Consider the following 12,908-nt stretch of genomic DNA (forward strand, 5'->3'; position numbering starts at 1 on the left):
GGAGGTTACCCAATTGTAACACCCCGATTTTAATGAAATTTTAGTATGACATAGAACTCAAAAAAATATTTGACACGTACTTTTTATAGCGGTTGAGATTCATGTTAAGGAGGTGAAAACAGCTCTTAAAGTTGGGGTGGAAAATCCTATTGTATTGAATATCTCCGAAAGTATTATAGGCCTAGACAAAAATTTCAAAATCCAATTTTTGCGTCTTCGAATGGCGAATCTTTACGTGTAAACTGATTAAAAAAAATTTGTTTTCAAAATATGTTAAAAATTAACTTTTATTGCAACATTTGTCGATGAAACATTACAATTTTTCCATGAAAATTTGTATACACAGTCTACATACCTTGATAAAAAATACGACGAAAAAAGTTTTTTAGTTCCGCGGTCATAATAGTCATATTATGTTCCAACGCTTATGCGAGGTACGGTGGCAACCGTAATGGAAAATTTGTTCGAGTAAGTAAGGATAACCGTCTATTTGGAGTTGTTCAACGTTAAAAGTGATGTGGTAGCCCTGGAAAGGGCTGATTTGTCTGTTTCTATATGTATAACGTTTGGTGTAATTTAATTTTATATATCTTTTTCCTCATTTTTTATCGATGGAAAACCCGTAGAAAAACAGACAAATATAAACATAATATGACTATTATGACCGGGGAACTGAAAAACTTTTGTCCTCGTATTTTTTATCAAGGTATGTAGACTGTGTATACAAAATTTTAATGAAAAAATTGTAGATTTAAAACAATTTTTTAAAATTAGTTTACACGAAAAGAATCGCCATTCCAGAACGCAAAAATTGGACTTTGAAATTTTTGTCTAGGCCTCATATGTACTTTCGGAGATATTCAATAAAATAGGATTTTCCACCCCAACTTTGAGAACTATTTTCACCTCCTTAACATGAATCTCAGCAGTTATCAAAAATATGTGTCAAATGTTTTTTTGAGTTCTACATATATCATACTAAAATTTCATTAACATCGGCGTGTTACGATTGGGTAACCTCCCTTGTAAGTAAGACTCTATCCAAATAGTATATTCTACCGTATTCTATCACATAGTACATTCTGTGGTACATTAAATGTTCTACCATATTCTAGTATATCCTGGAATATTCTCGTATATTCTAGCATATTCTAGTATATTCTGTTATATTCTTGTATACTATAGTATATTCTAATATATTCTGATATATTCTGGTACAGTCTGGTATATCCTAGTATGATCTAATATCTTCCAGTACATTTTAGTATATTGTAATACAATCATCAAGCATATTCCAGTATATTGTAGTATATTTTGGTATATCCAAATAGGAAATATAATTATTCTAGTCTATTCTAGTATATTCTAGTATGTTGTTCTGGTATAGCTCCAAATAGAAAATATAATTATTCAGGCTTATCCTAGTATATTCTAGCATATTCTAGTATATTCCAGCATATTCTAGTATATTCTATTATAGTATATTTTGGTATATCCAAATAGGAAATATAATTATTGAGGCATATCTTAATATAATCTAGCATATTCTAGTATATTCTAGCATATTCTAGTATATTTTGGTATATCCAAATAGGAAATATCATTATTCAGGCATATCTTACAATTAGTATATTCAGGCATATCTTAGTATATTCTAGCATATTCTAGTATCTTCCAGTATATGTCAGTATCTTCTAGCATATGCTAGTATACTTTGGTACACATAGTTCTCACTTGAAATATAACTTTCTTGTCAAAAATTTAACGAAAAAGTTGAATTGAAGTTTTATGTTGAACTGAAATCCGAGATCTAAATCTCGTTGTTTTGGAAATAATACGAACATTAATTTCATCTATGACCATGAGCATTTGTGTTTGACAGCTTTTGAAAATCAATTAACGAGAAAGTGAAACCTTGTACATACATACGTATAAAGAGAGAAGTTTCAACGTTAGAAAACTTTCGCATTGTCCAGAGCAATTGTTAAGGTTTATTTAACTACCATTGATAAATTATTCTTATACTAATTTAATTAATTTAATTTAATTAACCCAATTTTTAAATTATTTGGTCATTATTTAAGAACAACAAACCTTCTTTTCAATTATATCCAATAATTATAATAGACTACGGGATTTTTCTGCAAAATAAAAACGATGTTAAACGGAAATTCATTCCTTTTAATAATTTAAGTACGTTGAAAGTAATGTAACCATATTTCGATATTTTTCAAATTATTTAATTGCTTTGTATTTCATCGACTCACTCTTGTCATAAGTGCATAAAATCCACAGAGTCTACTGCCAACAATAAATCTTCCTGTTCGATATTTCAGCCGCTTATTATGAAAATGAAGCAAGTGAGTAGTTTAACATTCGAATGTTACGAATTATTAATAAATTAATCAATGTAATGGTTGATAATAGGAAGTGCAAAATCATTTACTATGAAACTGGGACAACTCCATCTGCTATGAACTATTGTGTTACGATTAATCGAGTTGCTAAGTTCCTGCATTGTAGATGACAGCTACAATTTAATTTTTATAAAACTATACGTTTTATGTAACGATCGATAATTTACAAAATATTTATGATATCGACCGTATGATCAATTTTCTCATTATCAGTTTCATAATTGATGGCACACACTTTAAATCAGAATCACTTTTTTACAAATGGAAACCAAGCTAGGTTTAGTTTACTAGATGTAATGAAAATTTTTGAAAAATTGTGTTTAGCCTGAGTTACAAGAAATACAGTAAAAGTTGCTCTTTACACATTTTTTATTTGAGCTTATAACGAAAATTTAAAAAATGTGATTCGTAGGTTCATATAAATTATGTACATGCTGAAAATTGCATGGAAATTTATTAAACGGTGTATTAGTGTAATCTAATAAAAAAGTTATACTTATTTAAAGTATGTGCTATTAATTATGAGACTGACTCTTTTATTAATTATGAAACTGATTTCACAATGATACGCAAATCCTTTAATCCTCTTCGGATCAGAAATATATTAGGTGTAGAAATGTAGGCTAATACAATGACAGTGCTTAAACTAGGAAATATGATATTTTTCATTGGAGACACAGTGTTGGGCAATATTTAAGGTATTTGTTATTTGGATATTCAAATAAAAAGCAAAAATAATTATTTATTATTTGAGCAAGTCTAAATACATTATTTAAAATAATAAAATTAATTGTTATTTTCAAATACAATTTCAGTTAATTCAGTCAAAGAAATAATAACTAAAATTGTATTTTTATTTATTAATAATACTAAATTATTATTTAATATTCATAGTCATTAATAAAATTTTCTTTCCAACTGTCCCACAGTGGTCTAGAAGTCAGTTCTAGTGCGAATTAATTGTTGTGCGAGGAAAGAATTCACATTTTGTGTAAAAATTACTTTTAAATATTTGAGTAAAGTAAATAAAACATAATTTACAATACTGACTAGTTGTTTATTAATATAATAATTATTAATCTAATACTACATTCATTAAATTTTTTTAATGGCCTTCCAACCCTTGCGGGTTCAAGTTCGTGAATGTCTATCTCATAAAAGGGGAATACTATGGTCGATTCTAACAAAGTCTTATTTTTTGAGAGAAATCTATCTTTATAATTCCTCTTTATAATTCTTATCAGTCCTTCCGTTTCAAATTCTTCAATTTGAACCATTCTTCAAACAACTCTAAGCGGGTGATCGTAGATACGTTTACTAAAATATTAAAATAAAATGATAATGGGATTGCGGGGATCGCGTTTCCTCTTTGCCGTTTATGGAGATGAAGTAAGCTTTCAAATTAAATACTTCGCAACGCGTGCAAATGCGTGGAAATTTTGTAAAACTTACGACATTCTAATAATTTTTCTTAAAAAGTATCAGTTCATAAAATATATCATAAAGTGTGTGAAGGAAGCGTAAACCTACCATTTCCAGTTACAGCCATACCGATAATATCATATACAGGGTGTCCAAAAATTCGTGAAAATCCCGAAAGGGGGTGATTCCTGAGACCATTTCAAGCGACATTTTCCTTTGCAAAAATGTTATCCGCGGCTTTGTTTAGGAGTTATTAACGAAAAACACGGACCAATCAGAGCGCGATCTAGACGCGAGTTGCCACAGTCGGCCCGGCGCGCAAACTGTCTATTGGCCGACTGTGGCAACTCGCGTCTAGATCGCGCTCTGATTGGTCCGTGTTTTTCGTTAATAACTCCTAAACAAAGCCGCGGATAACATTTTTGCAAAGGAAAATGTCGCTTGAAATGGTCTCAGGAACCACCCCCTTTCAGGATTTTCACGAATTTTGGGACACCCTGTATATATATGTATAACAAGATACTAACACAATTTATGCACACTTCAAGAAAGAACTCGATATTTTGAGGTTCTAATTTGTAGCAATTGGCTAACGCAGAAAAACAAAATGTGATTACTGGAATGTTGACAGTCTTGCCAACAATAATACGGTGATGTGATTTACTAATTTTGCTTTTGTTATTGTAGTATACATATCCAACTATTATACAAGTATAAATTTTAACAGATTTACGTTAGTTGGTATTTTTAATTTATTCGCGCTGGAACTGACTTTTAGACCACAGTGTGTCCTCAGCAACGATATTATTAGGTGTAGAAATTAATTCGGTGCCTTTTTAAAACAAATTTAATATTTATTTATAACTAGCTGTACCCGGCCACGCGTTGCTGTGGCTTAGTCTGGTTATAATAAAAGCACGCGCGTATTCGAATACAACGTTTATTTATATACATAGATGTAATCCTACATCTGTTATTTTTCGAAATAGTCTCCATTATTTTCGATGACTTTGGTCTATTTTTCAGGCAGCTGTCGAATTCCTTGTCGGAAAAAGATGACGGTTTTGATGTAATGAATTTGTCAATACTTTTCTGCACCGCTTCCAATGTTTGGAAATTTGTATCTGCTAAATGATCGGAATAAATGAAAATTCAAGCAGAATTCAATTCATTCATCAAAATCAAAGCAGAACAGATCATGTCAGCGGCTTCGGAAGCATTTTTCTTTAATTGAAAGGCAAACAGTATACAGTGCCCTATGCGAGCTTGTCAGACGCCGCTATCTTGCTTACTAATAGTTTTTGTTTTGACTAAATCACAAATGTTTCATAACTGTAACTGTTGCTACTTAAACGTTACAAAATGGCGGGCGATAATCTGCATTCAAACCAGAGTTATAAATAATTTAATATCAAGGCATCGAATTAATTTCTACACCTAATAATATTATTAATGTATCGTTTGTTGTGCATTATTTGAGAAGCTTTAAAGCTTGTTCAGTTGAGGCGATTTACGCGCGATTCGAATAGCACGTTTCGAATAATACGCCAAAATCGAACAAACTTTCGGACAGTAGAAATTAGTTTATGTTATCGGCGCACAGGTTCGATCCAAACTCAAGACAAAGCAATTTTGCAATTTAAAAGATTTTTCTCAACGTTTCGATCCAAGTTTGGATCATCTTCAAGAGAAAAAAAAAAATTTTGCGTTTGCTATGTGTAAATTGTTTATAAGTGTAGCATAGGATTCAGTTGCAAATTTATACACTCATAAACAATTTACACATAGCAAACGCAAAATTTTTTTTCTCTTGAAGATGATCCAAACTTGGATCGAATCGTTGAGAAAAATCTTTATAATTGCAAAATTGCTTTGTCTTGATTTTGGATGGAACCTGTGCGCCGATAACATAAGCTAATTTCTATTAATTCGTTACGATCGACAAAACGGAATATTTTTCGGACAGTATGTTTGAAAAAAGAGTTGTTTTTAAATGGAAATGAAACTTAGTACAAAATATAGTTGTATTTATGTAAATATAATATTATATGGTACATACAGGTAATAACGATGTTAATTTCGCCACAATTTTATCGTGGAGTAAGGAATAAGAAAAAACCAAAAACTATTTATTTGATTTCCACCTCAATCCAAATAAGAAATGATCTTTTATTTGCAAATATGAAAATTACTTATTAAACCAGATCACTTTTGGCATTATTTAAATGACTTTTATCTATATAAAAAGTGTAAGTAATATTTGCACTTACAATCACACGTTTATTTATTATTTATTATTTAGATAAAAATTTGCCCACAACTCTGATTTAAGATGCCTATATTTGACATAAGCCCTGAAGGACACCAATTGTTGTCGTTTAACCACACAATAGTTTTATAAAAATATTTTTCATGAAACATTTATATAGATTATTATCATAAGTATCAATACTCACAATTTTTTTTAAATCCGATCACTGTATGTATTTTATATTGCGTTCAAAAATTTGGTATTTTCACTTTGATGGTCACTTCACTTCGACTCGTAAATAACTGACTAAAACAGTCAACCGACTACTACGATAACAATTTTAAGTGCAGAGGTTTCCTTCTGAACCATGAATGTGAGAGTAATAGACAAAGTTCAAAATCGTGAACTGTAGACCTTCAAAAAATGCATTCATGTAATGTCGAATATATTTGACAAAAACACGGAGAATGTTAATATCTGAATAATAGAAAAAATGGGGATTGCCCACTTTCATAATAAACGGTTCATTTATTATATTCAGTTCGTATTATTTAGTGAAAAAGACATTAATTCGAGAAGAATGGAATGTTTTAGCCTTCTGCCGGAGTACAATATGCGACAGCGTAAAAAAAAAGAAGGAACATGAAGTATTCCATCTACACTTTTAGAAGATTTTTAAGACTAACGAGTACCTCAATTTAAAAGGCACAATACAAAGGGCTAGCAGAGCCCAACGAGGATCTTGTTAAGCCGACAATTACTGTTCCGCTTGGAAATAATTTTGCAGTTTTACATGTCGACATTAATATAACGCAGACCGTTTAATTGGAAATTTGTTTAGTTTATATTTGTTATTTTAAACAATTTTGAAGAAGCAATAAGAAGTAAGTTATACATTCCTCAAAAGAATTGAGGGATCACTTGTGCGAACCCGAAAAATTGGTCCCAATTTACGTGACCATAACTCCGTCCAAAATTGCCGTATCGATATCATTAAACAATGGTTTGAAAGCCTGAAACCTCTAGTTTCAGATGCTCTGTTTCAAATGGTTGCTATGTTAGTTTTTTTACAATGTTATAGCGAGATGAAGACAACATAGACGGTTAACAAAAATTTTGTGCAGCTTTGGAACATCACACGGGGAGCAACAAATATTTTTCATAAATCTCGTTAATATCATTTGGAAGGGCTATTTTTCCTGTGTAAAATGTGTGGTTGTTGATTATTTTCCAATTTTTTTTATTCGAGTTATTCAACATTGAAGTAAATGTTGGCTTTTTAAATTTAACTGGCTCCAGAAATCGAAAAAATTATCGTAGAATCTTTTACAAAAAAGCAGTGGAAAAAGAGTTTCTTTCTCTTCCAGGCACTCCTTTTGTTTTTTCAATTTCGTTAACATTTCGATATACCAGGTGTTTCTGAAAATATGCTTAAAAATGCACAATTTCCATTTTTCCTTTAACTCGTTATATGTATCTCGGCGAGAAATGATCGTAATACCATGATCCGAACGTCAGATTGAGGTCCGGTCTCAAAATTTGAAATCAGAGTGAAAAAATCTATGGGAAATGATATATAGCATGTTAAACAAATTTTTCCGCTCATGGTACTGGAGAAACCACATTTTCTTGAAATTCTATATGTTTAACGAATTTTTTCAACGTTAGAAAACGTTCGTACCATAATCTCCCTATTATTCCCATATTCTGCAAAGTTTCAGATTTAATTTTAAAAAATTTCATCGCTCTCATCACCTCATTTCTATCGAAAGTGTTTTGAATTTGAATTTGAATTTTGAATCGAGTTTGGTCCAAATTTTCCACTGTGGGCCGGCTTTCTAATTTCTGCGAACTTCAAACACAGCTGCCATAGGTAAAAAATTGATGCAGCGAGATCATGGGGTACTCAGTCGAATCGGCAGAATCTCTGCTTCAATCTGACGTTCAGATCATGGTATGTATTTGTTGAATTATGTGTAATTTCGTGCGCTACACATATCTAAATATATATATATATATATTGAAAGAAGCGCATGCGCGAGCAGCTCTACGTAGCGAGTTGCTATTCCGTCTTGCACAGAGAACAAAGATGGCGTGTGTAACGAGTGAGCAAGCCGTTGGCATTGTGCGTGAACAATGAAGACAAGTAGAACATATCCATGTACATCCAATTAATTAAGGATCATATATTACAAATAAAATATTGTTATTGTCGTGAAAGTGGTTGCAAATGGTCGTGAACGTTTATTTCGGAAATCCCGATCCAAAATTATCAACATGGTAGCGGAGAACGTGGTTACCGAACAATGAGGTTATGAAGACACGTGCAGCCGGGAGTGATTACAAAGAAATTGATGAAAATACCGAAAATAAATCTTGAAGAGTTGAAAAGCTCATTGGAAGATCAAATAAGAAGAATCTGGATATTGAGAAAAACCATTTTTGCAGAAATCAGCGAAAATACAAATCGAATCAAAATGTCGAAAGAAGGCGAAATAAAAATTCAAGTATTCGATGGACGTGACTACAAGATATGGAAGAAAAGGATATTATTGTATTTAAAATGGAAAAAGTGTGAAGAACCGGCTACACGAGAAAAATTGGACACAGATACACAAGCCGACTGGGTTGAAAAGAATCTGAAAGCGATGAACTATATCTACTGTAGTGTAACAAATGAACAACTGGAATTCGTTAGTGAACTAGATACTGCTCTGAAGATAATGAGAAAATTTGACGAAATATACTTGAAGGAATCGACAGCATTGCAGATTTGTGTAAGAAATAGACTCGATAGGATGAAGCTGACGGACTTCGAAGAATCAAGTTCCTTCTTCATGGAGTTCGAAAAGGTGATAAACGATTTGAAAAGTGCAGGTGCAAACGTGAGTGAGCAGGAAAAACTCGATTATATGCTTAAAACGCTACCAGATTCGCTAAGTTATGTTGGTGATTTAATCGACTCATTAAGAGAAAGCGAACGTACTTGTGAATTTTTAAAAAATAAAATTTCTATGTGGGAAATGCGCGGCCAGAGTGAAACTGGCAAGAAAAGATCGAGTGTATTTCAAGTTGAGAAAAAAGACATTAAGTGCCACAATTGTGGAAAATACGGTCACGTGATGAGAAATTGTACGAACACGTACAAAGGTAGAACGCAATGGCGAGGAGGTGATCATCAGCCGTCTGGGTCATATCAACAGCCGCAGCAGAACAGAGGTCGCGGCGCACGAGGTTTTGGCCAACGCGGACGAGGTTATGTTCAACAAGGACGAGGTTATGTTCATCGTGGACGAGGCAGAGGTTGGCAACCAAATTATGACGGGGCCAGTCAACATGGCGCAAGTTACTCCTACAACGAGGGCTACAACGTCCAGGGAGCTGGATCCTTTTTAACACAAGTAGAGCGCGATATTAATAATAGTAGAAACAATGTAGAAGTATATACTAGTGAGACGCGCAAAATAGATTGGATATTAGATAGTGGGTGTTCAGACCACATAATAAATGATGACTCTTACTTTTTTGAATGCGAAAATTTGAAAATTCCGATAAATGTAAAAATTGGAGACGGTCGAATCTTAAAAGGAACTAAAGTTGGGAAAATTTTAACTTACTTTGTGGTAAATAGACAGAAAATTAAAATAACAATGTCCAATGTATTTTACGTAAAAGAAATGGATAGAAACTTAATTAGCTATGCGAGAGTGACAGATCAAAACAAGATTATCTCTATAGGAAATAAGTCCAAGATTTATAACAAGTACAATAACTTGATTGGAATTGCATTTAAAGAATATGGCTTATATAAATTAAATAGTTACGTTGTTAAACAAGAAGCTCATGCAAATAGCGTACAAAGGATGACTCTGAAAGAAAAATTTCACAGAATTTTGGGGCACGTAAATTTCAATTATTTAGATACGATGTGTAAGGAAAAATTAGTTGATGGAATGCCAGAAAATTTTGAACAAATACATTTAAAATGTGGGACTTGCATTCAAAATAAAATGCACAATTTGCCTTTCCAAAATAACCGCAGTAAAGCAAATGAAATTTTAGAATTAGTACATACTGATTTAAATGGGCCTCACACTAATACTGGGTATGATGGATCAAAATATTTTTTGACTTTTATAGATGACTACAGCAAATGCGCACTAATCTATACATTAAAATCAAAAAGCGAAGTTCACAAATGCTTCCGTGATTACATAAACAAAGTTGAAAATTTTACTGGTAAGAAAATAAAGAGACTAAGGTGTGACAATGGCAAGGAATACATGAATAAAGATATGTACAGTTTAGTAAGCGAAAAGGGGATTTTCGTAGAACCTTGTCCACCTTATGCTCACGAATTGAATGGAACAGCTGAGCGTTATAACAGAACAATTATGAACTCCGCTAGATGTTTACTATCTGATTCAAAATTGAACATTAAGTATTGGCCAGAAATAGTAAAAGCCTCAGCATACTTAAAAAACAGAATCATTACAAATACTCGTGAAAATAAAACTCCATTCGAGATATTCTTTAGAAAGAAACCAAATATTAGCAATTTAAAATTGTACGGAAGTAAAGTTTTCGTGAGGGTACCTGAAATAAAAAGATATTCGAAATGGGATAGAAAAGCAGACATTGGTATACTTGTAGGTTATGAATACGTTGGATACAGAGTTTTGGTAAACGGCAAAATTATAGTCACAAGACACGTAGATTTCATAGATGAAAATGAGAATTTAGTAGGATTTAAAGGTGAAAATGAAACAGATAATGAATCAGAAAAAAGTTTTGATGAAAACTCTGAATCAAACGAAAACAACAATGGTATAATAAAAGAAAATAGAATCGAAAAGATAAAAACAGAAAAAACTAGAAATTCGAGTAATAGACCACAAGAAACAGTTAATGATATAGAAAATGAATTGAGAAGGTCAGAGCGTGACAGAAAGAAACCTGAGAGATACGGTCAAACAAGTTCCTACTATATTTATGTAAATTTTGTGAGCGCCGATAGTCCTAGTACTTATGAAGAAGCTGTGAAAAGTAATGATTTTGATTTATGGAAAGAAGCAATGGATCGAGAAATGAATTGTTTAACTAAAAATAAAACTTGGCATTTAGTAGAGAAACCGGAAAAGCAGAAAGTATTAGATTTAAAATGGGTGTTTACGAATAAATCTGATAATCGTAAGAAGGCGAGATTAGTTGTTCGGGGTTTCCAACAGAAAGAAATACTGGAAGACGTGTATTCTCCAGTAGCAAAAGTTCAAACATTAAAGTTACTATTATCTTATTGTTGTCAATATGGTTTGATGATTATGCAAATGGATGTCGAAACAGCATTCCTGAACGGAGCTGTAAAATCAGAAGTGTTCGTAAAGCAACCTGTAGGTTACGACGATAAGAGTGGAAGAGTATGTAAGCTCAATAAGGCATTGTATGGATTGCGTGAGAGTTCAAGAGCGTGGTATGAGTGTTTCGACCATTACATGTTACAATTAGGATTTCGAAGAAGTGAAAGCGATTATTGCCTGTACATGAAGCGTCAGAACGAAGACATTATATATTTAATTCTATTTGTAGACGATCTCCTAATATGTGGAAAAACCAAAAAATTAATCGATGAAGTGAAAAACGGACTGTCTAATAAATTTGCAATGAAAGACTTAGGTGAAGTAAAGACTTACTTAGGGATTAACATAGAGTACAATTATAAGAAATGTGAAATGAAACTAGATCAAAGTAGTTATATAGAATCATTAGCTAAGCAGTATAATATTGAAAACAGTAAACTGTATTGTACGCCGATGGAACAAAACCTAAGTTTGGAACCCGCACAGTCAGCCTCAAACAATATTAAATATAGAAATCTCATAGGAGCATTATTGTATATTAGCACTGGAACGAGATTGGACGTTAGTTATAGCGTAAATTATTTAAGTCGTTTTCAAAATAATTATGATGAAACTCATTATAAATATGCGTTAAGAATTCTCAAATACTTGTTTCTGACTAAAGAATTAAAATTGACATACAAAAGAAACGCGAATGCGGAAGTGATAGACTGTTTCGTTGACGCTGACTGGGCTGGGGACAAAGTTGATAGAAAATCCACTACGGGATACATACTAAGACTTTTCGGAAACGTGATATACTGGAAATCAAAAAAACAAGGCAGTGTGACAAAATCGTCGACAGCCGCCGAATACGTAGCTTTATCAGAAGCAGTTAGCGAAATTATATTTATAAGAAAATTGTTGAAAGATTTTAAGGTAAATACCGAAATACCAACAAAGATTTACGAAGATAACTCTGGGGCTATAGCAATATCCAAATTTGGAAACTTAACAAAAAACTCTAAGTATATCGAAGTTCATTACCACTTTGTAAATGAATGTTACGAAAGCAAGGAAATTGATATTATAAAAGTGGATTCAGAAAATAATATAGCTGACATTTTAACGAAAGCTTTGGGGAGAAGTAAATTCGAGAAAATTAGATTACTTTTGAATTTAAATAAAACAGATTAATGAACGTATAGAGCACAAAATTAAGGAGGTGTGTTGAATTATGTGTAATTTCGTGCGCTACACATATCTAAATATATATATATATATTGAAAGAAGCGCATGCGCGAGCAGCTCCACGTAGCGAGTTGCTATTCCGTCTTGCACAGAGAACAAAGATGGCGTGTGTAACGAGTGAGCAAGCCGTTGGCATTGTGCGTGAACAATGAAGACAAGTAGAACATATCCATGTACATCCAATTAATTAAGGATCATATATTACAAATAAAATATTGTTATTGTCGTGAA

Source organism: Lasioglossum baleicum, chromosome 8, assembly GCF_051020765.1.
Source record: "Lasioglossum baleicum chromosome 8, iyLasBale1, whole genome shotgun sequence".
Lineage (NCBI taxonomy): Eukaryota > Metazoa > Arthropoda > Insecta > Hymenoptera > Halictidae > Lasioglossum > Lasioglossum baleicum.